This window comes from Schistocerca nitens, chromosome 10 (assembly GCF_023898315.1).
Source record: "Schistocerca nitens isolate TAMUIC-IGC-003100 chromosome 10, iqSchNite1.1, whole genome shotgun sequence".
In the NCBI taxonomy this organism is placed as follows: Eukaryota; Metazoa; Arthropoda; class Insecta; order Orthoptera; family Acrididae; genus Schistocerca; species Schistocerca nitens.
Window position 1 is genome coordinate 132197915 of NC_064623.1, and position 23886 is coordinate 132221800.

The 23886-nt window shown below is 50.6% G+C and overlaps 29 non-coding genes across 29 annotated transcripts; all 29 read right to left on the minus strand.

Moving 5' to 3' along the window:
* Positions 1–661: 661 nt before the first annotated feature.
* Trnaa-agc (transfer RNA alanine (anticodon AGC)) lies at positions 662–734 on the minus strand. The gene has a single exon. It is a non-coding gene; the product is annotated as a tRNA-Ala (tRNA).
* A 423-nt stretch (positions 735–1157) lies between these two features.
* Positions 1158–1230, minus strand: Trnaa-ugc (transfer RNA alanine (anticodon UGC)). The gene has a single exon. It is a non-coding gene; the product is annotated as a tRNA-Ala (tRNA).
* A 1047-nt stretch (positions 1231–2277) lies between these two features.
* Trnaa-agc (transfer RNA alanine (anticodon AGC)) lies at positions 2278–2350 on the minus strand. The gene has a single exon. It is a non-coding gene; the product is annotated as a tRNA-Ala (tRNA).
* A 423-nt stretch (positions 2351–2773) lies between these two features.
* Positions 2774–2846, minus strand: Trnaa-ugc (transfer RNA alanine (anticodon UGC)). Its single transcript has one exon. It is a non-coding gene; the product is annotated as a tRNA-Ala (tRNA).
* Positions 2847–3904: 1058 nt separating this feature from the next.
* Positions 3905–3977, minus strand: Trnaa-agc (transfer RNA alanine (anticodon AGC)). Its single transcript has one exon. It is a non-coding gene; the product is annotated as a tRNA-Ala (tRNA).
* A 423-nt stretch (positions 3978–4400) lies between these two features.
* On the minus strand, positions 4401–4473 carry Trnaa-ugc (transfer RNA alanine (anticodon UGC)). The gene has a single exon. It is a non-coding gene; the product is annotated as a tRNA-Ala (tRNA).
* A 1058-nt stretch (positions 4474–5531) lies between these two features.
* On the minus strand, positions 5532–5604 carry Trnaa-agc (transfer RNA alanine (anticodon AGC)). Its single transcript has one exon. It is a non-coding gene; the product is annotated as a tRNA-Ala (tRNA).
* Positions 5605–6027: 423 nt separating this feature from the next.
* On the minus strand, positions 6028–6100 carry Trnaa-ugc (transfer RNA alanine (anticodon UGC)). Its single transcript has one exon. It is a non-coding gene; the product is annotated as a tRNA-Ala (tRNA).
* A 1058-nt stretch (positions 6101–7158) lies between these two features.
* Positions 7159–7231, minus strand: Trnaa-agc (transfer RNA alanine (anticodon AGC)). The gene has a single exon. It is a non-coding gene; the product is annotated as a tRNA-Ala (tRNA).
* Positions 7232–7654: 423 nt separating this feature from the next.
* On the minus strand, positions 7655–7727 carry Trnaa-ugc (transfer RNA alanine (anticodon UGC)). Its single transcript has one exon. It is a non-coding gene; the product is annotated as a tRNA-Ala (tRNA).
* A 1058-nt stretch (positions 7728–8785) lies between these two features.
* Positions 8786–8858, minus strand: Trnaa-agc (transfer RNA alanine (anticodon AGC)). Its single transcript has one exon. It is a non-coding gene; the product is annotated as a tRNA-Ala (tRNA).
* A 423-nt stretch (positions 8859–9281) lies between these two features.
* Trnaa-ugc (transfer RNA alanine (anticodon UGC)) lies at positions 9282–9354 on the minus strand. The gene has a single exon. It is a non-coding gene; the product is annotated as a tRNA-Ala (tRNA).
* A 1058-nt stretch (positions 9355–10412) lies between these two features.
* Trnaa-agc (transfer RNA alanine (anticodon AGC)) lies at positions 10413–10485 on the minus strand. The gene has a single exon. It is a non-coding gene; the product is annotated as a tRNA-Ala (tRNA).
* Positions 10486–10908: 423 nt separating this feature from the next.
* Positions 10909–10981, minus strand: Trnaa-ugc (transfer RNA alanine (anticodon UGC)). Its single transcript has one exon. It is a non-coding gene; the product is annotated as a tRNA-Ala (tRNA).
* Positions 10982–12039: 1058 nt separating this feature from the next.
* Trnaa-agc (transfer RNA alanine (anticodon AGC)) lies at positions 12040–12112 on the minus strand. The gene has a single exon. It is a non-coding gene; the product is annotated as a tRNA-Ala (tRNA).
* A 423-nt stretch (positions 12113–12535) lies between these two features.
* Trnaa-ugc (transfer RNA alanine (anticodon UGC)) lies at positions 12536–12608 on the minus strand. The gene has a single exon. It is a non-coding gene; the product is annotated as a tRNA-Ala (tRNA).
* A 1058-nt stretch (positions 12609–13666) lies between these two features.
* Trnaa-agc (transfer RNA alanine (anticodon AGC)) lies at positions 13667–13739 on the minus strand. Its single transcript has one exon. It is a non-coding gene; the product is annotated as a tRNA-Ala (tRNA).
* Positions 13740–14162: 423 nt separating this feature from the next.
* On the minus strand, positions 14163–14235 carry Trnaa-ugc (transfer RNA alanine (anticodon UGC)). Its single transcript has one exon. It is a non-coding gene; the product is annotated as a tRNA-Ala (tRNA).
* A 1058-nt stretch (positions 14236–15293) lies between these two features.
* Trnaa-agc (transfer RNA alanine (anticodon AGC)) lies at positions 15294–15366 on the minus strand. Its single transcript has one exon. It is a non-coding gene; the product is annotated as a tRNA-Ala (tRNA).
* Positions 15367–15789: 423 nt separating this feature from the next.
* Positions 15790–15862, minus strand: Trnaa-ugc (transfer RNA alanine (anticodon UGC)). Its single transcript has one exon. It is a non-coding gene; the product is annotated as a tRNA-Ala (tRNA).
* A 1058-nt stretch (positions 15863–16920) lies between these two features.
* Trnaa-agc (transfer RNA alanine (anticodon AGC)) lies at positions 16921–16993 on the minus strand. The gene has a single exon. It is a non-coding gene; the product is annotated as a tRNA-Ala (tRNA).
* A 423-nt stretch (positions 16994–17416) lies between these two features.
* Positions 17417–17489, minus strand: Trnaa-ugc (transfer RNA alanine (anticodon UGC)). The gene has a single exon. It is a non-coding gene; the product is annotated as a tRNA-Ala (tRNA).
* A 1058-nt stretch (positions 17490–18547) lies between these two features.
* Positions 18548–18620, minus strand: Trnaa-agc (transfer RNA alanine (anticodon AGC)). Its single transcript has one exon. It is a non-coding gene; the product is annotated as a tRNA-Ala (tRNA).
* A 423-nt stretch (positions 18621–19043) lies between these two features.
* Trnaa-ugc (transfer RNA alanine (anticodon UGC)) lies at positions 19044–19116 on the minus strand. Its single transcript has one exon. It is a non-coding gene; the product is annotated as a tRNA-Ala (tRNA).
* A 1058-nt stretch (positions 19117–20174) lies between these two features.
* Trnaa-agc (transfer RNA alanine (anticodon AGC)) lies at positions 20175–20247 on the minus strand. Its single transcript has one exon. It is a non-coding gene; the product is annotated as a tRNA-Ala (tRNA).
* Positions 20248–20670: 423 nt separating this feature from the next.
* Positions 20671–20743, minus strand: Trnaa-ugc (transfer RNA alanine (anticodon UGC)). Its single transcript has one exon. It is a non-coding gene; the product is annotated as a tRNA-Ala (tRNA).
* Positions 20744–21801: 1058 nt separating this feature from the next.
* On the minus strand, positions 21802–21874 carry Trnaa-agc (transfer RNA alanine (anticodon AGC)). Its single transcript has one exon. It is a non-coding gene; the product is annotated as a tRNA-Ala (tRNA).
* Positions 21875–22297: 423 nt separating this feature from the next.
* Positions 22298–22370, minus strand: Trnaa-ugc (transfer RNA alanine (anticodon UGC)). Its single transcript has one exon. It is a non-coding gene; the product is annotated as a tRNA-Ala (tRNA).
* A 1058-nt stretch (positions 22371–23428) lies between these two features.
* Trnaa-agc (transfer RNA alanine (anticodon AGC)) lies at positions 23429–23501 on the minus strand. Its single transcript has one exon. It is a non-coding gene; the product is annotated as a tRNA-Ala (tRNA).
* Between the last annotated feature and the right edge of the window lie 385 nt (positions 23502–23886).

A 23886-nucleotide genomic window follows, 5' to 3' on the forward strand; every position in this document is an offset into this window, starting at 1 on the left:
GTCGTCCAACTGCAAAACACTGGGCCACAACACGTTTCCGCGTCTCCATTGCACTGCGCAAACTACGAAACGCTCCCCAAACATGGCACTCACCCATGCAGACGACTTTTCCGACTTTCCACGACGCTCACGCTAGTGAAAGCCTTATTTAGAGCTTGACGTCGCGCCCAAGCGAGTGAGCACATTTCGCCTACGGCTTAGGCCGCCCACCTAGTGTGGCTGCTCGGTGTCTGCAGGCAGCGAGGGGCTGCAAGCTTCCCGTGTTCGCGCCTGTGTCACCTCTGCTTGCTTGTCAGAGACAGAGTATCGCAAAACATACAACTCACTCCATGAATTGATTGCTACGGCATCTGTCATCAGCAGTCACAACTAGCAACACCAGTAGCAGCCGACTGCACGTAAAGAATGGGAATGTGCAGTGGGATTTTTGTGAACTCGGCGCAAGGCAGATCTTTCCGACATAGGTTTGAGAATCTTAAGGGCAGACTTGTACTGTTTCTAAATTCAGTGTAGCGGTGGGAGGAGGGTGCTTCCTGCGCGTAACATCACGCTTGCCAGTTGTGACTGCTAATCGTTCGCTCGTATCTGCCTTGACACATTCGCTGGCTGTGAATTATCCCACTTGCGTGGCAGTGTGCGCATGTAGGTGTGTTAAAAATTCTGGAGGCGCTGGGTATCGATCCCAGTACCTCTCGCATGCTAAGCGAGCGCTCTACCATCTGAGCTACGCCCCCTGATGACAAATAGTGCTACATACAACCATATCAATATCACAGACCCCTTGCACTCCCATTATTCCGCAGACAAACACTATTCTCAATGTGTCCGTGAGGGTGTCTTTCAGGTTTCCTGCATTCTGTATCGAATCGTAGTTGGCCAAAATTAAAGTGGCGCGCACAACGTCGAAAATAGCGTTCGGCCACCGCTCTGAGTAAGACGAACGTGTTGTCCACTCTCTAGACTTCTTTGAGGTTAGGCCGTTATACCTAAGACAGATTTGCACTCGATGACACCTCGACAACAGCCGGTCCTCACATTTACGTCTTGCTCTCCTTACGTCAGTATACATCACATGAGCTGTGACGCTGGCTTTGCAACATCTTGCGTGTCTTTAGGCTCGCCGCGACCAACACTTACCATGCACTGTCCACAAAACATGGAGGCGCCGGGGCTTGAACCCGGGACCTTTCACATGCAAATCGAACGCTCTACCAACTGAGCTACGCCCCCAAGCGCAACAAAGCTGCGCTGTTTTCCATTCTTTGCTACTCTGATGTGCACGGACCTGATGGTTGGTTGGTTTGTAGGGGTGAAGGGACCAGTGTACAAAGGCGCGGTCAAGTTCATATACACAAGAGTTCCAAGTAGTTTCGATGCTCTGGTATTACGACTACAAATTACGTCTGTATTTAACGTCTTAAATTGAAAGGACAGTCGACTGATGACCACAGCAGTTGAGTCCCATAGTGCTCAGAGCCATTTTTTGAAAGGACAGTCACAAACCTTGTCGACAATCACACCGCGCCTGAGGTAACAAGCACATCTGAAGCCCAATTGTGCACTCGACTGTTCATGCCAACTCACTGCCTCGCACTTTACTACTGTGTACCACTCTTGTCGTCCAACTGCAAAACACTGGGCCACAACACGTTTCCGCGTCTCCATTGCACTGCGCAAACTACGAAACGCTCCCCAAACATGGCACTCACCCATGCAGACGACTTTTCCGACTTTCCACGACGCTCACGCTAGTGAAAGCCTTATTTAGAGCTTGACGTCGCGCCCAAGCGAGTGAGCACATTTCGCCTACGGCTTAGGCCGCCCACCTAGTGTGGCTGCTCGGTGTCTGCAGGCAGCGAGGGGCTGCAAGCTTCCCGTGTTCGCGCCTGTGTCACCTCTGCTTGCTTGTCAGAGACAGAGTATCGCAAAACATACAACTCACTCCATGAATTGATTGCTACGGCATCTGTCATCAGCAGTCACAACTAGCAACACCAGTAGCAGCCGACTGCACGTAAAGAATGGGAATGTGCAGTGGGATTTTTGTGAACTCGGCGCAAGGCAGATCTTTCCGACATAGGTTTGAGAATCTTAAGGGCAGACTTGTACTGTTTCTAAATTCAGTGTAGCGGTGGGAGGAGGGTGCTTCCTGCGCGTAACATCACGCTTGCCAGTTGTGACTGCTAATCGTTCGCTCGTATCTGCCTTGACACATTCGCTGGCTGTGAATTATCCCACTTGCGTGGCAGTGTGCGCATGTAGGTGTGTTAAAAATTCTGGAGGCGCTGGGTATCGATCCCAGTACCTCTCGCATGCTAAGCGAGCGCTCTACCATCTGAGCTACGCCCCCTGATGACAAATAGTGCTACATACAACCATATCAATATCACAGACCCCTTGCACTCCCATTATTCCGCAGACAAACACTATTCTCAATGTGTCCGTGAGGGTGTCTTTCAGGTTTCCTGCATTCTGTATCGAATCGTAGTTGGCCAAAATTAAAGTGGCGCGCACAACGTCGAAAATAGCGTTCGGCCACCGCTCTGAGTAAGACGAACGTGTTGTCCACTCTCTAGACTTCTTTGAGGTTAGGCCGTTATACCTAAGACAGATTTGCACTCGATGACACCTCGACAACAGCCGGTCCTCACATTTACGTCTTGCTCTCCTTACGTCAGTATACATCACATGAGCTGTGACGCTGGCTTTGCAACATCTTGCGTGTCTTTAGGCTCGCCGCGACCAACACTTACCATGCACTGTCCACAAAACATGGAGGCGCCGGGGCTTGAACCCGGGACCTTTCACATGCAAATCGAACGCTCTACCAACTGAGCTACGCCCCCAAGCGCAACAAAGCTGCGCTGTTTTCCATTCTTTGCTACTCTGATGTGCACGGACCTGATGGTTGGTTGGTTTGTAGGGGTGAAGGGACCAGTGTACAAAGGCGCGGTCAAGTTCATATACACAAGAGTTCCAAGTAGTTTCGATGCTCTGGTATTACGACTACAAATTACGTCTGTATTTAACGTCTTAAATTGAAAGGACAGTCGACTGATGACCACAGCAGTTGAGTCCCATAGTGCTCAGAGCCATTTTTTGAAAGGACAGTCACAAACCTTGTCGACAATCACACCGCGCCTGAGGTAACAAGCACATCTGAAGCCCAATTGTGCACTCGACTGTTCATGCCAACTCACTGCCTCGCACTTTACTACTGTGTACCACTCTTGTAGTCCAACTGCAAAACACTGGGCCACAACACGTTTCCGCGTCTCCATTGCACTGCGCAAACTACGAAACGCTCCCCAAACATGGCACTCACCCATGCAGACGACTTTTCCGACCTTCCACGACGCTCACGCAACGCTCACGCTAGTGAAAGCCTTATTTAGAGCTTGACGTCGCGCCCAAGCGAGTGAGCACATTTCGCCTACGGCTTAGGCCGCCCACCTAGTGTGGCTGCTCGGTGTCTGCAGGCAGCGAGGGGCTGCAAGCTTCCCGTGTTCGCGCCTGTGTCACCTCTGCTTGCTTGTCAGAGACAGAGTATCGCAAAACATACAACTCACTCCATGAATTGATTGCTACGGCATCTGTCATCAGCAGTCACAACTAGCAACACCAGTAGCAGCCGACTGCACGTAAAGAATGGGAATGTGCAGTGGGATTTTTGTGAACTCGGCGCAAGGCAGATCTTTCCGACATAGGTTTGAGAATCTTAAGGGCAGACTTGTACTGTTTCTAAATTCAGTGTAGCGGTGGGAGGAGGGTGCTTCCTGCGCGTAACATCACGCTTGCCAGTTGTGACTGCTAATCGTTCGCTCGTATCTGCCTTGACACATTCGCTGGCTGTGAATTATCCCACTTGCGTGGCAGTGTGCGCATGTAGGTGTGTTAAAAATTCTGGAGGCGCTGGGTATCGATCCCAGTACCTCTCGCATGCTAAGCGAGCGCTCTACCATCTGAGCTACGCCCCCTGATGACAAATAGTGCTACATACAACCATATCAATATCACAGACCCCTTGCACTCCCATTATTCCGCAGACAAACACTATTCTCAATGTGTCCGTGAGGGTGTCTTTCAGGTTTCCTGCATTCTGTATCGAATCGTAGTTGGCCAAAATTAAAGTGGCGCGCACAACGTCGAAAATAGCGTTCGGCCACCGCTCTGAGTAAGACGAACGTGTTGTCCACTCTCTAGACTTCTTTGAGGTTAGGCCGTTATACCTAAGACAGATTTGCACTCGATGACACCTCGACAACAGCCGGTCCTCACATTTACGTCTTGCTCTCCTTACGTCAGTATACATCACATGAGCTGTGACGCTGGCTTTGCAACATCTTGCGTGTCTTTAGGCTCGCCGCGACCAACACTTACCATGCACTGTCCACAAAACATGGAGGCGCCGGGGCTTGAACCCGGGACCTTTCACATGCAAAGCGAACGCTCTACCAACTGAGCTACGCCCCCAAGCGCAACAAAGCTGCGCTGTTTTCCATTCTTTGCTACTCTGATGTGCACGGACCTGATGGTTGGTTGGTTTGTAGGGGTGAAGGGACCAGTGTACAAAGGCGCGGTCAAGTTCATATACACAAGAGTTCCAAGTAGTTTCGATGCTCTGGTATTACAACTACAAATTACGTCTGTATTTAACGTCTTAAATTGAAAGGACAGTCGACTGATGACCACAGCAGTTGAGTCCCATAGTGCTCAGAGCCATTTTTTGAAAGGACAGTCACAAACCTTGTCGACAATCACACCGCGCCTGAGGTAACAAGCACATCTGAAGCCCAATTGTGCACTCGACTGTTCATGCCAACTCACTGCCTCGCACTTTACTACTGTGTACCACTCTTGTAGTCCAACTGCAAAACACTGGGCCACAACACGTTTCCGCGTCTCCATTGCACTGCGCAAACTACGAAACGCTCCCCAAACATGGCACTCACCCATGCAGACGACTTTTCCGACCTTCCACGACGCTCACGCAACGCTCACGCTAGTGAAAGCCTTATTTAGAGCTTGACGTCGCGCCCAAGCGAGTGAGCACATTTCGCCTACGGCTTAGGCCGCCCACCTAGTGTGGCTGCTCGGTGTCTGCAGGCAGCGAGGGGCTGCAAGCTTCCCGTGTTCGCGCCTGTGTCACCTCTGCTTGCTTGTCAGAGACAGAGTATCGCAAAACATACAACTCACTCCATGAATTGATTGCTACGGCATCTGTCATCAGCAGTCACAACTAGCAACACCAGTAGCAGCCGACTGCACGTAAAGAATGGGAATGTGCAGTGGGATTTTTGTGAACTCGGCGCAAGGCAGATCTTTCCGACATAGGTTTGAGAATCTTAAGGGCAGACTTGTACTGTTTCTAAATTCAGTGTAGCGGTGGGAGGAGGGTGCTTCCTGCGCGTAACATCACGCTTGCCAGTTGTGACTGCTAATCGTTCGCTCGTATCTGCCTTGACACATTCGCTGGCTGTGAATTATCCCACTTGCGTGGCAGTGTGCGCATGTAGGTGTGTTAAAAATTCTGGAGGCGCTGGGTATCGATCCCAGTACCTCTCGCATGCTAAGCGAGCGCTCTACCATCTGAGCTACGCCCCCTGATGACAAATAGTGCTACATACAACCATATCAATATCACAGACCCCTTGCACTCCCATTATTCCGCAGACAAACACTATTCTCAATGTGTCCGTGAGGGTGTCTTTCAGGTTTCCTGCATTCTGTATCGAATCGTAGTTGGCCAAAATTAAAGTGGCGCGCACAACGTCGAAAATAGCGTTCGGCCACCGCTCTGAGTAAGACGAACGTGTTGTCCACTCTCTAGACTTCTTTGAGGTTAGGCCGTTATACCTAAGACAGATTTGCACTCGATGACACCTCGACAACAGCCGGTCCTCACATTTACGTCTTGCTCTCCTTACGTCAGTATACATCACATGAGCTGTGACGCTGGCTTTGCAACATCTTGCGTGTCTTTAGGCTCGCCGCGACCAACACTTACCATGCACTGTCCACAAAACATGGAGGCGCCGGGGCTTGAACCCGGGACCTTTCACATGCAAAGCGAACGCTCTACCAACTGAGCTACGCCCCCAAGGGCAACAAAGCTGCGCTGTTTTCCATTCTTTGCTACTCTGATGTGCACGGACCTGATGGTTGGTTGGTTTGTAGGGGTGAAGGGACCAGTGTACAAAGGCGCGGTCAAGTTCATATACACAAGAGTTCCAAGTAGTTTCGATGCTCTGGTATTACGACTACAAATTACGTCTGTATTTAACGTCTTAAATTGAAAGGACAGTCGACTGATGACCACAGCAGTTGAGTCCCATAGTGCTCAGAGCCATTTTTTGAAAGGACAGTCACAAACCTTGTCGACAATCACACCGCGCCTGAGGTAACAAGCACATCTGAAGCCCAATTGTGCACTCGACTGTTCATGCCAACTCACTGCCTCGCACTTTACTACTGTGTACCACTCTTGTCGTCCAACTGCAAAACACTGGGCCACAACACGTTTCCGCGTCTCCATTGCACTGCGCAAACTACGAAACGCTCCCCAAACATGGCACTCACCCATGCAGACGACTTTTCCGACCTTCCACGACGCTCACGCAACGCTCACGCTAGTGAAAGCCTTATTTAGAGCTTGACGTCGCGCCCAAGCGAGTGAGCACATTTCGCCTACGGCTTAGGCCGCCCACCTAGTGTGGCTGCTCGGTGTCTGCAGGCAGCGAGGGGCTGCAAGCTTCCCGTGTTCGCGCCTGTGTCACCTCTGCTTGCTTGTCAGAGACAGAGTATCGCAAAACATACAACTCACTCCATGAATTGATTGCTACGGCATCTGTCATCAGCAGTCACAACTAGCAACACCAGTAGCAGCCGACTGCACGTAAAGAATGGGAATGTGCAGTGGGATTTTTGTGAACTCGGCGCAAGGCAGATCTTTCCGACATAGGTTTGAGAATCTTAAGGGCAGACTTGTACTGTTTCTAAATTCAGTGTAGCGGTGGGAGGAGGGTGCTTCCTGCGCGTAACATCACGCTTGCCAGTTGTGGCTGCTAATCGTTCGCTCGTATCTGCCTTGACACATTCGCTGGCTGTGAATTATCCCACTTGCGTGGCAGTGTGCGCATGTAGGTGTGTTAAAAATTCTGGAGGCGCTGGGTATCGATCCCAGTACCTCTCGCATGCTAAGCGAGCGCTCTACCATCTGAGCTACGCCCCCTGATGACAAATAGTGCTACATACAACCATATCAATATCACAGACCCCTTGCACTCCCATTATTCCGCAGACAAACACTATTCTCAATGTGTCCGTGAGGGTGTCTTTCAGGTTTCCTGCATTCTGTATCGAATCGTAGTTGGCCAAAATTAAAGTGGCGCGCACAACGTCGAAAATAGCGTTCGGCCACCGCTCTGAGTAAGACGAACGTGTTGTCCACTCTCTAGACTTCTTTGAGGTTAGGCCGTTATACCTAAGACAGATTTTCACTCGATGACACCTCGACAACAGCCGGTCCTCACATTTACGTCTTGCTCTCCTTACGTCAGTATACATCACATGAGCTGTGACGCTGGCTTTGCAACATCTTGCGTGTCTTTAGGCTCGCCGCGACCAACACTTACCATGCACTGTCCACAAAACATGGAGGCGCCGGGGCTTGAACCCGGGACCTTTCACATGCAAAGCGAACGCTCTACCAACTGAGCTACGCCCCCAAGCGCAACAAAGCTGCGCTGTTTTCCATTCTTTGCTACTCTGATGTGCACGGACCTGATGGTTGGTTGGTTTGTAGGGGTGAAGGGACCAGTGTACAAAGGCGCGGTCAAGTTCATATACACAAGAGTTCCAAGTAGTTTCGATGCTCTGGTATTACGACTACAAATTACGTCTGTATTTAACGTCTTAAATTGAAAGGACAGTCGACTGATGACCACAGCAGTTGAGTCCCATAGTGCTCAGAGCCATTTTTTGAAAGGACAGTCACAAACCTTGTCGACAATCACACCGCGCCTGAGGTAACAAGCACATCTGAAGCCCAATTGTGCACTCGACTGTTCATGCCAACTCACTGCCTCGCACTTTACTACTGTGTACCACTCTTGTCGTCCAACTGCAAAACACTGGGCCACAACACGTTTCCGCGTCTCCATTGCACTGCGCAAACTACGAAACGCTCCCCAAACATGGCACTCACCCATGCAGACGACTTTTCCGACCTTCCACGACGCTCACGCAACGCTCACGCTAGTGAAAGCCTTATTTAGAGCTTGACGTCGCGCCCAAGCGAGTGAGCACATTTCGCCTACGGCTTAGGCCGCCCACCTAGTGTGGCTGCTCGGTGTCTGCAGGCAGCGAGGGGCTGCAAGCTTCCCGTGTTCGCGCCTGTGTCACCTCTGCTTGCTTGTCAGAGACAGAGTATCGCAAAACATACAACTCACTCCATGAATTGATTGCTACGGCATCTGTCATCAGCAGTCACAACTAGCAACACCAGTAGCAGCCGACTGCACGTAAAGAATGGGAATGTGCAGTGGGATTTTTGTGAACTCGGCGCAAGGCAGATCTTTCCGACATAGGTTTGAGAATCTTAAGGGCAGACTTGTACTGTTTCTAAATTCAGTGTAGCGGTGGGAGGAGGGTGCTTCCTGCGCGTAACATCACGCTTGCCAGTTGTGACTGCTAATCGTTCGCTCGTATCTGCCTTGACACATTCGCTGGCTGTGAATTATCCCACTTGCGTGGCAGTGTGCGCATGTAGGTGTGTTAAAAATTCTGGAGGCGCTGGGTATCGATCCCAGTACCTCTCGCATGCTAAGCGAGCGCTCTACCATCTGAGCTACGCCCCCTGATGACAAATAGTGCTACATACAACCATATCAATATCACAGACCCCTTGCACTCCCATTATTCCGCAGACAAACACTATTCTCAATGTGTCCGTGAGGGTGTCTTTCAGGTTTCCTGCATTCTGTATCGAATCGTAGTTGGCCAAAATTAAAGTGGCGCGCACAACGTCGAAAATAGCGTTCGGCCACCGCTCTGAGTAAGACGAACGTGTTGTCCACTCTCTAGACTTCTTTGAGGTTAGGCCGTTATACCTAAGACAGATTTGCACTCGATGACACCTCGACAACAGCCGGTCCTCACATTTACGTCTTGCTCTCCTTACGTCAGTATACATCACATGAGCTGTGACGCTGGCTTTGCAACATCTTGCGTGTCTTTAGGCTCGCCGCGACCAACACTTACCATGCACTGTCCACAAAACATGGAGGCGCCGGGGCTTGAACCCGGGACCTTTCACATGCAAAGCGAACGCTCTACCAACTGAGCTACGCCCCCAAGCGCAACAAAGCTGCGCTGTTTTCCATTCTTTGCTACTCTGATGTGCACGGACCTGATGGTTGGTTGGTTTGTAGGGGTGAAGGGACCAGTGTACAAAGGCGCGGTCAAGTTCATATACACAAGAGTTCCAAGTAGTTTCGATGCTCTGGTATTACGACTACAAATTACGTCTGTATTTAACGTCTTAAATTGAAAGGACAGTCGACTGATGACCACAGCAGTTGAGTCCCATAGTGCTCAGAGCCATTTTTTGAAAGGACAGTCACAAACCTTGTCGACAATCACACCGCGCCTGAGGTAACAAGCACATCTGAAGCCCAATTGTGCACTCGACTGTTCATGCCAACTCACTGCCTCGCACTTTACTACTGTGTACCACTCTTGTCGTCCAACTGCAAAACACTGGGCCACAACACGTTTCCGCGTCTCCATTGCACTGCGCAAACTACGAAACGCTCCCCAAACATGGCACTCACCCATGCAGACGACTTTTCCGACCTTCCACGACGCTCACGCAACGCTCACGCTAGTGAAAGCCTTATTTAGAGCTTGACGTCGCGCCCAAGCGAGTGAGCACATTTCGCCTACGGCTTAGGCCGCCCACCTAGTGTGGCTGCTCGGTGTCTGCAGGCAGCGAGGGGCTGCAAGCTTCCCGTGTTCGCGCCTGTGTCACCTCTGCTTGCTTGTCAGAGACAGAGTATCGCAAAACATACAACTCACTCCATGAATTGATTGCTACGGCATCTGTCATCAGCAGTCACAACTAGCAACACCAGTAGCAGCCGACTGCACGTAAAGAATGGGAATGTGCAGTGGGATTTTTGTGAACTCGGCGCAAGGCAGATCTTTCCGACATAGGTTTGAGAATCTTAAGGGCAGACTTGTACTGTTTCTAAATTCAGTGTAGCGGTGGGAGGAGGGTGCTTCCTGCGCGTAACATCACGCTTGCCAGTTGTGGCTGCTAATCGTTCGCTCGTATCTGCCTTGACACATTCGCTGGCTGTGAATTATCCCACTTGCGTGGCAGTGTGCGCATGTAGGTGTGTTAAAAATTCTGGAGGCGCTGGGTATCGATCCCAGTACCTCTCGCATGCTAAGCGAGCGCTCTACCATCTGAGCTACGCCCCCTGATGACAAATAGTGCTACATACAACCATATCAATATCACAGACCCCTTGCACTCCCATTATTCCGCAGACAAACACTATTCTGAATGTGTCCGTGAGGGTGTCTTTCAGGTTTCCTGCATTCTGTATCGAATCGTAGTTGGCCAAAATTAAAGTGGCGCGCACAACGTCGAAAATAGCGTTCGGCCACCGCTCTGAGTAAGACGAACGTGTTGTCCACTCTCTAGACTTCTTTGAGGTTAGGCCGTTATACCTAAGACAGATTTGCACTCGATGACACCTCGACAACAGCCGGTCCTCACATTTACGTCTTGCTCTCCTTACGTCAGTATACATCACATGAGCTGTGACGCTGGCTTTGCAACATCTTGCGTGTCTTTAGGCTCGCCGCGACCAACACTTACCATGCACTGTCCACAAAACATGGAGGCGCCGGGGCTTGAACCCGGGACCTTTCACATGCAAAGCGAACGCTCTACCAACTGAGCTACGCCCCCAAGCGCAACAAAGCTGCGCTGTTTTCCATTCTTTGCTACTCTGATGTGCACGGACCTGATGGTTGGTTGGTTTGTAGGGGTGAAGGGACCAGTGTACAAAGGCGCGGTCAAGTTCATATACACAAGAGTTCCAAGTAGTTTCGATGCTCTGGTATTACGACTACAAATTACGTCTGTATTTAACGTCTTAAATTGAAAGGACAGTCGACTGATGACCACAGCAGTTGAGTCCCATAGTGCTCAGAGCCATTTTTTGAAAGGACAGTCACAAACCTTGTCGACAATCACACCGCGCCTGAGGTAACAAGCACATCTGAAGCCCAATTGTGCACTCGACTGTTCATGCCAACTCACTGCCTCGCACTTTACTACTGTGTACCACTCTTGTCGTCCAACTGCAAAACACTGGGCCACAACACGTTTCCGCGTCTCCATTGCACTGCGCAAACTACGAAACGCTCCCCAAACATGGCACTCACCCATGCAGACGACTTTTCCGACCTTCCACGACGCTCACGCAACGCTCACGCTAGTGAAAGCCTTATTTAGAGCTTGACGTCGCGCCCAAGCGAGTGAGCACATTTCGCCTACGGCTTAGGCCGCCCACCTAGTGTGGCTGCTCGGTGTCTGCAGGCAGCGAGGGGCTGCAAGCTTCCCGTGTTCGCGCCTGTGTCACCTCTGCTTGCTTGTCAGAGACAGAGTATCGCAAAACATACAACTCACTCCATGAATTGATTGCTACGGCATCTGTCATCAGCAGTCACAACTAGCAACACCAGTAGCAGCCGACTGCACGTAAAGAATGGGAATGTGCAGTGGGATTTTTGTGAACTCGGCGCAAGGCAGATCTTTCCGACATAGGTTTGAGAATCTTAAGGGCAGACTTGTACTGTTTCTAAATTCAGTGTAGCGGTGGGAGGAGGGTGCTTCCTGCGCGTAACATCACGCTTGCCAGTTGTGACTGCTAATCGTTCGCTCGTATCTGCCTTGACACATTCGCTGGCTGTGAATTATCCCACTTGCGTGGCAGTGTGCGCATGTAGGTGTGTTAAAAATTCTGGAGGCGCTGGGTATCGATCCCAGTACCTCTCGCATGCTAAGCGAGCGCTCTACCATCTGAGCTACGCCCCCTGATGACAAATAGTGCTACATACAACCATATCAATATCACAGACCCCTTGCACTCCCATTATTCCGCAGACAAACACTATTCTCAATGTGTCCGTGAGGGTGTCTTTCAGGTTTCCTGCATTCTGTATCGAATCGTAGTTGGCCAAAATTAAAGTGGCGCGCACAACGTCGAAAATAGCGTTCGGCCACCGCTCTGAGTAAGACGAACGTGTTGTCCACTCTCTAGACTTCTTTGAGGTTAGGCCGTTATACCTAAGACAGATTTGCACTCGATGACACCTCGACAACAGCCGGTCCTCACATTTACGTCTTGCTCTCCTTACGTCAGTATACATCACATGAGCTGTGACGCTGGCTTTGCAACATCTTGCGTGTCTTTAGGCTCGCCGCGACCAACACTTACCATGCACTGTCCACAAAACATGGAGGCGCCGGGGCTTGAACCCGGGACCTTTCACATGCAAATCGAACGCTCTACCAACTGAGCTACGCCCCCAAGCGCAACAAAGCTGCGCTGTTTTCCATTCTTTGCTACTCTGATGTGCACGGACCTGATGGTTGGTTGGTTTGTAGGGGTGAAGGGACCAGTGTACAAAGGCGCGGTCAAGTTCATATACACAAGAGTTCCAAGTAGTTTCGATGCTCTGGTATTACGACTACAAATTACGTCTGTATTTAACGTCTTAAATTGAAAGGACAGTCGACTGATGACCACAGCAGTTGAGTCCCATAGTGCTCAGAGCCATTTTTTGAAAGGACAGTCACAAACCTTGTCGACAATCACACCGCGCCTGAGGTAACAAGCACATCTGAAGCCCAATTGTGCACTCGACTGTTCATGCCAACTCACTGCCTCGCACTTTACTACTGTGTACCACTCTTGTCGTCCAACTGCAAAACACTGGGCCACAACACGTTTCCGCGTCTCCATTGCACTGCGCAAACTACGAAACGCTCCCCAAACATGGCACTCACCCATGCAGACGACTTTTCCGACCTTCCACGACGCTCACGCAACGCTCACGCTAGTGAAAGCCTTATTTAGAGCTTGACGTCGCGCCCAAGCGAGTGAGCACATTTCGCCTACGGCTTAGGCCGCCCACCTAGTGTGGCTGCTCGGTGTCTGCAGGCAGCGAGGGGCTGCAAGCTTCCCGTGTTCGCGCCTGTGTCACCTCTGCTTGCTTGTCAGAGACAGAGTATCGCAAAACATACAACTCACTCCATGAATTGATTGCTACGGCATCTGTCATCAGCAGTCACAACTAGCAACACCAGTAGCAGCCGACTGCACGTAAAGAATGGGAATGTGCAGTGGGATTTTTGTGAACTCGGCGCAAGGCAGATCTTTCCGACATAGGTTTGAGAATCTTAAGGGCAGACTTGTACTGTTTCTAAATTCAGTGTAGCGGTGGGAGGAGGGTGCTTCCTGCGCGTAACATCACGCTTGCCAGTTGTGACTGCTAATCGTTCGCTCGTATCTGCCTTGACACATTCGCTGGCTGTGAATTATCCCACTTGCGTGGCAGTGTGCGCATGTAGGTGTGTTAAAAATTCTGGAGGCGCTGGGTATCGATCCCAGTACCTCTCGCATGCTAAGCGAGCGCTCTACTATCTGAGCTACGCCCCCTGATGACAAATAGTGCTACATACAACCATATCAATATCACAGACCCCTTGCACTCCCATTATTCCGCAGACAAACACTATTCTCAATGTGTCCGTGAGGGTGTCTTTCAGGTTTCCTGCATTCTGTATCGAATCGTAGTTGGCCAAAATTAAAGTGGCGCGCACAACGTCGAAAATAGCGTTCGGCCACCGCTCTGAGTAAGACGAACGTGTTGTCCACTCTCTAGACTTCTTTGAGGTTAGGCCGTTATACCTAAGACAGATTTGCACTCGATGACACCTCGACAACAGCCGGTCCTCACATTTACGTCTTGCTCTCCTTACGTCAGTATACATCACATGAGCTGTGACGCTGGCTTTGCAACATCTTGCGTGTCTTTAGGCTCGCCGCGACCAACACTTACCATGCACTGTCCACAAAACATGGAGGCGCCGGGGCTTGAACCCGGGACCTTTCACATGCAAAGCGAACGCTCTACCAACTGAGCTACGCCCCCAAGCGCAACAAAGCTGCGCTGTTTTCCATTCTTTGCTACTCTGATGTGCACGGACCTGATGGTTGGTTGGTTTGTAGGGGTGAAGGGACCAGTGTACAAAGGCGCGGTCAAGTTCATATACACAAGAGTTCCAAGTAGTTTCGATGCTCTGGTATTACGACTACAAATTACGTCTGTATTTAACGTCTTAAATTGAAAGGACAGTCGACTGATGACCACAGCAGTTGAGTCCCATAGTGCTCAGAGCCATTTTTTGAAAGGACAGTCACAAACCTTGTCGACAATCACACCGCGCCTGAGGTAACAAGCACATCTGAAGCCCAATTGTGCACTCGACTGTTCATGCCAACTCACTGCCTCGCACTTTACTACTGTGTACCACTCTTGTAGCCCAACTGCAAAACACTGGGCCACAACACGTTTCCGCGTCTCCATTGCACTGCGCAAACTACGAAACGCTCCCCAAACATGGCACTCACCCATGCAGACGACTTTTCCGACCTTCCACGACGCTCACGCAACGCTCACGCTAGTGAAAGCCTTATTTAGAGCTTGACGTCGCGCCCAAGCGAGTGAGCACATTTCGCCTACGGCTTAGGCCGCCCACCTAGTGTGGCTGCTCGGTGTCTGCAGGCAGCGAGGGGCTGCAAGCTTCCCGTGTTCGCGCCTGTGTCACCTCTGCTTGCTTGTCAGAGACAGAGTATCGCAAAACATACAACTCACTCCATGAATTGATTGCTACGGCATCTGTCATCAGCAGTCACAACTAGCAACACCAGTAGCAGCCGACTGCACGTAAAGAATGGGAATGTGCAGTGGGATTTTTGTGAACTCGGCGCAAGGCAGATCTTTCCGACATAGGTTTGAGAATCTTAAGGGCAGACTTGTACTGTTTCTAAATTCAGTGTAGCGGTGGGAGGAGGGTGCTTCCTGCGCGTAACATCACGCTTGCCAGTTGTGGCTGCTAATCGTTCGCTCGTATCTGCCTTGACACATTCGCTGGCTGTGAATTATCCCACTTGCGTGGCAGTGTGCGCATGTAGGTGTGTTAAAAATTCTGGAGGCGCTGGGTATCGATCCCAGTACCTCTCGCATGCTAAGCGAGCGCTCTACCATCTGAGCTACGCCCCCTGATGACAAATAGTGCTACATACAACCATATCAATATCACAGACCCCTTGCACTCCCATTATTCCGCAGACAAACACTATTCTCAATGTGTCCGTGAGGGTGTCTTTCAGGTTTCCTGCATTCTGTATCGAATCGTAGTTGGCCAAAATTAAAGTGGCGCGCACAACGTCGAAAATAGCGTTCGGCCACCGCTCTGAGTAAGACGAACGTGTTGTCCACTCTCTAGACTTCTTTGAGGTTAGGCCGTTATACCTAAGACAGATTTGCACTCGATGACACCTCGACAACAGCCGGTCCTCACATTTACGTCTTGCTCTCCTTACGTCAGTATACATCACATGAGCTGTGACGCTGGCTTTGCAACATCTTGCGTGTCTTTAGGCTCGCCGCGACCAACACTTACCATGCACTGTCCACAAAACATGGAGGCGCCGGGGCTTGAACCCGGGACCTTTCACATGCAAAGCGAACGCTCTACCAACTGAGCTACGCCCCCAAGCGCAACAAAGCTGCGCTGTTTTCCATTCTTTGCTACTCTGATGTGCACGGACCTGATGGTTGGTTGGTTTGTAGGGGTGAAGGGACCAGTGTACAAAGGCGCGGTCAAGTTCATATACACAAGAGTTCCAAGTAGTTTCGATGCTCTGGTATTACGACTACAAATTACGTCTGTATTTAACGTCTTAAATTGAAAGGACAGTCGACTGATGACCACAGCAGTTGAGTCCCATAGTGCTCAGAGCCATTTTTTGAAAGGACAGTCACAAACCTTGTCGACAATCACACCGCGCCTGAGGTAACAAGCACATCTGAAGCCCAATTGTGCACTCGACTGTTCATGCCAACTCACTGCCTCGCACTTTACTACTGTGTACCACTCTTGTCGTCCAACTGCAAAACACTGGGCCACAACACGTTTCCGCGTCTCCATTGCACTGCGCAAACTACGAAACGCTCCCCAAACATGGCACTCACCCATGCAGACGACTTTTCCGACCTTCCACGACGCTCACGCAACGCTCACGCTAGTGAAAGCCTTATTTAGAGCTTGACGTCGCGCCCAAGCGAGTGAGCACATTTCGCCTACGGCTTAGGCCGCCCACCTAGTGTGGCTGCTCGGTGTCTGCAGGCAGCGAGGGGCTGCAAGCTTCCCGTGTTCGCGCCTGTGTCACCTCTGCTTGCTTGTCAGAGACAGAGTATCGCAAAACATACAACTCACTCCATGAATTGATTGCTACGGCATCTGTCATCAGCAGTCACAACTAGCAACACCAGTAGCAGCCGACTGCACGTAAAGAATGGGAATGTGCAGTGGGATTTTTGTGAACTCGGCGCAAGGCAGATCTTTCCGACATAGGTTTGAGAATCTTAAGGGCAGACTTGTACTGTTTCTAAATTCAGTGTAGCGGTGGGAGGAGGGTGCTTCCTGCGCGTAACATCACGCTTGCCAGTTGTGACTGCTAATCGTTCGCTCGTATCTGCCTTGACACATTCGCTGGCTGTGAATTATCCCACTTGCGTGGCAGTGTGCGCATGTAGGTGTGTTAAAAATTCTGGAGGCGCTGGGTATCGATCCCAGTACCTCTCGCATGCTAAGCGAGCGCTCTACTATCTGAGCTACGCCCCCTGATGACAAATAGTGCTACATACAACCATATCAATATCACAGACCCCTTGCACTCCCATTATTCCGCAGACAAACACTATTCTCAATGTGTCCGTGAGGGTGTCTTTCAGGTTTCCTGCATTCTGTATCGAATCGTAGTTGGCCAAAATTAAAGTGGCGCGCACAACGTCGAAAATAGCGTTCGGCCACCGCTCTGAGTAAGACGAACGTGTTGTCCACTCTCTAGACTTCTTTGAGGTTAGGCCGTTATACCTAAGACAGATTTGCACTCGATGACACCTCGACAACAGCCGGTCCTCACATTTACGTCTTGCTCTCCTTACGTCAGTATACATCACATGAGCTGTGACGCTGGCTTTGCAACATCTTGCGTGTCTTTAGGCTCGCCGCGACCAACACTTACCATGCACTGTCCACAAAACATGGAGGCGCCGGGGCTTGAACCCGGGACCTTTCACATGCAAAGCGAACGCTCTACCAACTGAGCTACGCCCCCAAGCGCAACAAAGCTGCGCTGTTTTCCATTCTTTGCTACTCTGATGTGCACGGACCTGATGGTTGGTTGGTTTGTAGGGGTGAAGGGACCAGTGTACAAAGGCGCGGTCAAGTTCATATACACAAGAGTTCCAAGTAGTTTCGATGCTCTGGTATTACGACTACAAATTACGTCTGTATTTAACGTCTTAAATTGAAAGGACAGTCGACTGATGACCACAGCAGTTGAGTCCCATAGTGCTCAGAGCCATTTTTTGAAAGGACAGTCACAAACCTTGTCGACAATCACACCGCGCCTGAGGTAACAAGCACATCTGAAGCCCAATTGTGCACTCGACTGTTCATGCCAACTCACTGCCTCGCACTTTACTACTGTGTACCACTCTTGTCGTCCAACTGCAAAACACTGGGCCACAACACGTTTCCGCGTCTCCATTGCACTGCGCAAACTACGAAACGCTCCCCAAACATGGCACTCACCCATGCAGACGACTTTTCCGACCTTCCACGACGCTCACGCAACGCTCACGCTAGTGAAAGCCTTATTTAGAGCTTGACGTCGCGCCCAAGCGAGTGAGCACATTTCGCCTACGGCTTAGGCCGCCCACCTAGTGTGGCTGCTCGGTGTCTGCAGGCAGCGAGGGGCTGCAAGCTTCCCGTGTTCGCGCCTGTGTCACCTCTGCTTGCTTGTCAGAGACAGAGTATCGCAAAACATACAACTCACTCCATGAATTGATTGCTACGGCATCTGTCATCAGCAGTCACAACTAGCAACACCAGTAGCAGCCGACTGCACGTAAAGAATGGGAATGTGCAGTGGGATTTTTGTGAACTCGGCGCAAGGCAGATCTTTCCGACATAGGTTTGAGAATCTTAAGGGCAGACTTGTACTGTTTCTAAATTCAGTGTAGCGGTGGGAGGAGGGTGCTTCCTGCGCGTAACATCACGCTTGCCAGTTGTGACTGCTAATCGTTCGCTCGTATCTGCCTTGACACATTCGCTGGCTGTGAATTATCCCACTTGCGTGGCAGTGTGCGCATGTAGGTGTGTTAAAAATTCTGGAGGCGCTGGGTATCGATCCCAGTACCTCTCGCATGCTAAGCGAGCGCTCTACTATCTGAGCTACGCCCCCTGATGACAAATAGTGCTACATACAACCATATCAATATCACAGACCCCTTGCACTCCCATTATTCCGCAGACAAACACTATTCTCAATGTGTCCGTGAGGGTGTCTTTCAGGTTTCCTGCATTCTGTATCGAATCGTAGTTGGCCAAAATTAAAGTGGCGCGCACAACGTCGAAAATAGCGTTCGGCCACCGCTCTGAGTAAGACGAACGTGTTGTCCACTCTCTAGACTTCTTTGAGGTTAGGCCGTTATACCTAAGACAGATTTGCACTCGATGACACCTCGACAACAGCCGGTCCTCACATTTACGTCTTGCTCTCCTTACGTCAGTATACATCACATGAGCTGTGACGCTGGCTTTGCAACATCTTGCGTGTCTTTAGGCTCGCCGCGACCAACACTTACCATGCACTGTCCACAAAACATGGAGGCGCCGGGGCTTGAACCCGGGACCTTTCACATGCAAAGCGAACGCTCTACCAACTGAGCTACGCCCCCAAGCGCAACAAAGCTGCGCTGTTTTCCATTCTTTGCTACTCTGATGTGCACGGACCTGATGGTTGGTTGGTTTGTAGGGGTGAAGGGACCAGTGTACAAAGGCGCGGTCAAGTTCATATACACAAGAGTTCCAAGTAGTTTCGATGCTCTGGTATTACGACTACAAATTACGTCTGTATTTAACGTCTTAAATTGAAAGGACAGTCGACTGATGACCACAGCAGTTGAGTCCCATAGTGCTCAGAGCCATTTTTTGAAAGGACAGTCACAAACCTTGTCGACAATCACACCGCGCCTGAGGTAACAAGCACATCTGAAGCCCAATTGTGCACTCGACTGTTCATGCCAACTCACTGCCTCGCACTTTACTACTGTGTACCACTCTTGTCGTCCAACTGCAAAACACTGGGCCACAACACGTTTCCGCGTCTCCATTGCACTGCGCAAACTACGAAACGCTCCCCAAACATGGCACTCACCCATGCAGACGACTTTTCCGACTTTCCACGACGCTCACGCAACGCTCACGCTAGTGAAAGCCTTATTTAGAGCTTGACGTCGCGCCCAAGCGAGTGAGCACATTTCGCCTACGGCTTAGGCCGCCCACCTAGTGTGGCTGCTCGGTGTCTGCAGGCAGCGAGGGGCTGCAAGCTTCCCGTGTTCGCGCCTGTGTCACCTCTGCTTGCTTGTCAGAGACAGAGTATCGCAAAACATACAACTCACTCCATGAATTGATTGCTACGGCATCTGTCATCAGCAGTCACAACTAGCAACACCAGTAGCAGCCGACTGCACGTAAAGAATGGGAATGTGCAGTGGGATTTTTGTGAACTCGGCGCAAGGCAGATCTTTCCGACATAGGTTTGAGAATCTTAAGGGCAGACTTGTACTGTTTCTAAATTCAGTGTAGCGGTGGGAGGAGGGTGCTTCCTGCGCGTAACATCACGCTTGCCAGTTGTGACTGCTAATCGTTCGCTCGTATCTGCCTTGACACATTCGCTGGCTGTGAATTATCCCACTTGCGTGGCAGTGTGCGCATGTAGGTGTGTTAAAAATTCTGGAGGCGCTGGGTATCGATCCCAGTACCTCTCGCATGCTAAGCGAGCGCTCTACTATCTGAGCTACGCCCCCTGATGACAAATAGTGCTACATACAACCATATCAATATCACAGACCCCTTGCACTCCCATTATTCCGCAGACAAACACTATTCTCAATGTGTCCGTGAGGGTGTCTTTCAGGTTTCCTGCATTCTGTATCGAATCGTAGTTGGCCAAAATTAAAGTGGCGCGCACAACGTCGAAAATAGCGTTCGGCCACCGCTCTGAGTAAGACGAACGTGTTGTCCACTCTCTAGACTTCTTTGAGGTTAGGCCGTTATACCTAAGACAGATTTGCACTCGATGACACCTCGACAACAGCCGGTCCTCACATTTACGTCTTGCTCTCCTTACGTCAGTATACATCACATGAGCTGTGACGCTGGCTTTGCAACATCTTGCGTGTCTTTAGGCTCGCCGCGACCAACACTTACCATGCACTGTCCACAAAACATGGAGGCGCCGGGGCTTGAACCCGGGACCTTTCACATGCAAAGCGAACGCTCTACCAACTGAGCTACGCCCCCAAGCGCAACAAAGCTGCGCTGTTTTCCATTCTTTGCTACTCTGATGTGCACGGACCTGATGGTTGGTTGGTTTGTAGGGGTGAAGGGACCAGTGTACAAAGGCGCGGTCAAGTTCATATACACAAGAGTTCCAAGTAGTTTCGATGCTCTGGTATTACGACTACAAATTACGTCTGTATTTAACGTCTTAAATTGAAAGGACAGTCGACTGATGACCACAGCAGTTGAGTCCCATAGTGCTCAGAGCCATTTTTTGAAAGGACAGTCACAAACCTTGTCGACAATCACACCGCGCCTGAGGTAACAAGCACATCTGAAGCCCAATTGTGCACTCGACTGTTCATGCCAACTCACTGCCTCGCACTTTACTACTGTGTACCACTCTTGTAGTCCAACTGCAAAACACTGGGCCACAACACGTTTCCGCGTCTCCATTGCACTGCGCAAACTACGAAACGCTCCCCAAACATGGCACTCACCCATGCAGACGACTTTTCCGACCTTCCACGACGCTCACGCAACGCTCACGCTAGTGAAAGCCTTATTTAGAGCTTGACGTCGCGCCCAAGCGAGTGAGCACATTTCGCCTACGGCTTAGGCCGCCCACCTAGTGTGGCTGCTCGGTGTCTGCAGGCAGCGAGGGGCTGCAAGCTTCCCGTGTTCGCGCCTGTGTCACCTCTGCTTGCTTGTCAGAGACAGAGTATCGCAAAACATACAACTCACTCCATGAATTGATTGCTACGGCATCTGTCATCAGCAGTCACAACTAGCAACACCAGTAGCAGCCGACTGCACGTAAAGAATGGGAATGTGCAGTGGGATTTTTGTGAACTCGGCGCAAGGCAGATCTTTCCGACATAGGTTTGAGAATCTTAAGGGCAGACTTGTACTGTTTCTAAATTCAGTGTAGCGGTGGGAGGAGGGTGCTTCCTGCGCGTAACATCACGCTTGCCAGTTGTGACTGCTAATCGTTCGCTCGTATCTGCCTTGACACATTCGCTGGCTGTGAATTATCCCACTTGCGTGGCAGTGTGCGCATGTAGGTGTGTTAAAAATTCTGGAGGCGCTGGGTATCGATCCCAGTACCTCTCGCATGCTAAGCGAGCGCTCTACTATCTGAGCTACGCCCCCTGATGACAAATAGTGCTACATACAACCATATCAATATCACAGACCCCTTGCACTCCCATTATTCCGCAGACAAACACTATTCTCAATGTGTCCGTGAGGGTGTCTTTCAGGTTTCCTGCATTCTGTATCGAATCGTAGTTGGCCAAAATTAAAGTGGCGCGCACAACGTCGAAAATAGCGTTCGGCCACCGCTCTGAGTAAGACGAACGTGTTGTCCACTCTCTAGACTTCATTGAGGTTAGGCCGTTATACCTAAGACAGATTTGCACTCGATGACACCTCGACAACAGCCGGTCCTCACATTTACGTCTTGCTCTCCTTACGTCAGTATACATCACATGAGCTGTGACGCTGGCTTTGCAACATCTTGCGTGTCTTTAGGCTCGCCGCGACCAACACTTACCATGCACTGTCCACAAAACATGGAGGCGCCGGGGCTTGAACCCGGGACCTTTCACATGCAAAGCGAACGCTCTACCAACTGAGCTACGCCCCCAAGCGCAACAAAGCTGCGCTGTTTTCCATTCTTTGCTACTCTGATGTGCACGGACCTGATGGTTGGTTGGTTTGTAGGGGTGAAGGGACCAGTGTACAAAGGCGCGGTCAAGTTCATATACACAAGAGTTCCAAGTAGTTTCGATGCTCTGGTATTACGACTACAAATTACGTCTGTATTTAACGTCTTAAATTGAAAGGACAGTCGACTGATGACCACAGCAGTTGAGTCCCATAGTGCTCAGAGCCATTTTTTGAAAGGACAGTCACAAACCTTGTCGACAATCACACCGCGCCTGAGGTAACAAGCACATCTGAAGCCCAATTGTGCACTCGACTGTTCATGCCAACTCACTGCCTCGCACTTTACTACTGTGTACCACTCTTGTAGTCCAACTGCAAAACACTGGGCCACAACACGTTTCCGCGTCTCCATTGCACTGCGCAAACTACGAAACGCTCCCCAAACATGGCACTCACCCATGCAGACGACTTTTCCGACCTTCCACGACGCTCACGCAACGCTCACGCTAGTGAAAGCCTTATTTAGAGCTTGACGTCGCGCCCAAGCGAGTGAGCACATTTCGCCTACGGCTTAGGCCGCCCACCTAGTGTGGCTGCTCGGTGTCTGCAGGCAGCGAGGGGCTGCAAGCTTCCCGTGTTCGCGCCTGTGTCACCTCTGCTTGCTTGTCAGAGACAGAGTATCGCAAAACATACAACTCACTCCATGAATTGATTGCTACGGCATCTGTCATCAGCAGTCACAACTAGCAACACCAGTAGCAGCCGACTGCACGTAAAGAATGGGAATGTGCAGTGGGATTTTTGTGAACTCGGCGCAAGGCAGATCTTTCCGACATAGGTTTGAGAATCTTAAGGGCAGACTTGTACTGTTTCTAAATTCAGTGTAGCGGTGGGAGGAGGGTGCTTCCTGCGCGTAACATCACGCTTGCCAGTTGTGACTGCTAATCGTTCGCTCGTATCTGCCTTGACACATTCGCTGGCTGTGAATTATCCCACTTGCGTGGCAGTGTGCGCATGTAGGTGTGTTAAAAATTCTGGAGGCGCTGGGTATCGATCCCAGTACCTCTCGCATGCTAAGCGAGCGCTCTACCATCTGAGCTACGCCCCCTGATGACAAATAGTGCTACATACAACCATATCAATATCACAGACCCCTTGCACTCCCATTATTCCGCAGACAAACACTATTCTCAATGTGTCCGTGAGGGTGTCTTTCAGGTTTCCTGCATTCTGTATCGAATCGTAGTTGGCCAAAATTAAAGTGGCGCGCACAACGTCGAAAATAGCGTTCGGCCACCGCTCTGAGTAAGACGAACGTGTTGTCCACTCTCTAGACTTCTTTGAGGTTAGGCCGTTATACCTAAGACAGATTTGCACTCGATGACACCTCGACAACAGCCGGTCCTCACATTTACGTCTTGCTCTCCTTACGTCAGTATACATCACATGAGCTGTGACGCTGGCTTTGCAACATCTTGCGTGTCTTTAGGCTC